At 36.8% G+C, this 1,383-nt stretch overlaps 1 non-coding gene across 1 annotated transcript; it reads right to left on the bottom strand.

The window, feature by feature from the left end:
- Positions 1–1,013: 1,013 nt before the first annotated feature.
- LOC124896368 lies at positions 1,014–1,120 on the bottom strand. Its single transcript, XR_007052730.1, has one exon. It is a non-coding gene; the product is annotated as a small nucleolar RNA R71 (small nucleolar RNA).
- Positions 1,121–1,383: the final 263 nt, after the last annotated feature.

A 1,383-nucleotide genomic window follows, 5' to 3' on the forward strand; every position in this document is an offset into this window, starting at 1 on the left:
CAACCCCATAACTAATTTGACTATGAAAAGATTAGAGAATTGTATGATTGTTCAAAATACATCAACCCTGGAATCGTCCTCATTATTGATTACAACAGTTTCTTACTTTGCTTTAGTCATCATTAATTATTTCTTGTTTAGTAATTTACATTTTATTTACACAATCATCTTAATCTTGATACAACCAAACACTTAATACTGAATTGTCTTGAACTGAAGATTTAATAAATTTCTAGGTTATTGATCCTCGAGGGAATGATATTTGATTGTCCGAGTCATTATATTACTTGAACAATCACGTACACTTGCGTGTGCATAGAGACACAATAAGTTTTTGGCGTCGTTTCCGGGGATCAAATAGAATTAGTAAAATGCTCTATATTTTGGTTTTTGATCATAAGTTTAAGTGTTAACAACATGATCTTAGCGGCTGAATTTTTGCAGGTTTAGCTGAGCATTGGACTGGCTAGGGACAAAGAGTTACTAGAGCCCTTTGCAGAACCAAAAGTGATTTTTCATTCGAGATGAAGAGCTTAATACTATACTCAACAGGGATTGATGGCAGAAATACACGATCCTATAGTTGTTGATCCAAATGTTGGAAATGTTCCAGCTTCTGCTATTCTAGCTGTTCCTATTCAACCAGTCACAAGACCTGTTCGAGAAGTGGCAATCCCACTTACGCACCTTGTGACTAATAGTATTCTGAATCCAGAACAAAGAGGTCGATGGGAATTGAAAAAAAATGTGGTACAATTGTTGAGATCTGTGGGAGAATTTCAGGGACTTTCACATGAGGATCCGTAGCAGCACTTGCAAACCTTCCTAGAGATAAGCGACACATATATTCCTGAAGATGTGAATGCTGATTATGTTAGATTGACACTCTTTTTCTTTTCTCTACTAGGGAAGCAAAGAGATGGCTACTTGCTGAACCACACCAATCCATTACTACATGGGAAGAATGTGCTCGAAGGTTTCTCATTTGATTTTTTCCATCTCAAAAAACTGCACGATTAAGGAGTGAGATATTGAGTTTTCGACAAAAATATAGAGAAAATCTCTACCAAGCTTGGGAGAGATTCAAGGGCATGCTTAGAAGTTATCCTCATCACCATCAATCAAATGATGTTTTGGTGCATACATTTATAGAAGACCTTGAGTCTAATACAAAGATTCTCTTGGATTCAGCAGCAGGGGGTCAAGCTTTGGAGAAAACATATTAAGAATTGTATACCTTGTTGAGTTGAATTGCACAAGGAAATCCTAATTGGTGTACAGACTCAAGGAATGCTCCTAAGAAGGTTATAGGGGTATTGGAGGTTGGTCAGTTCACTACATTACAAGCACAGATTGCAGCAATATAGAACCATATGACTACTC

Source organism: Capsicum annuum, chromosome 2 (genome assembly GCF_002878395.1).
Source record: "Capsicum annuum cultivar UCD-10X-F1 chromosome 2, UCD10Xv1.1, whole genome shotgun sequence".
Lineage (NCBI taxonomy): Eukaryota > Viridiplantae > Streptophyta > Magnoliopsida > Solanales > Solanaceae > Capsicum > Capsicum annuum.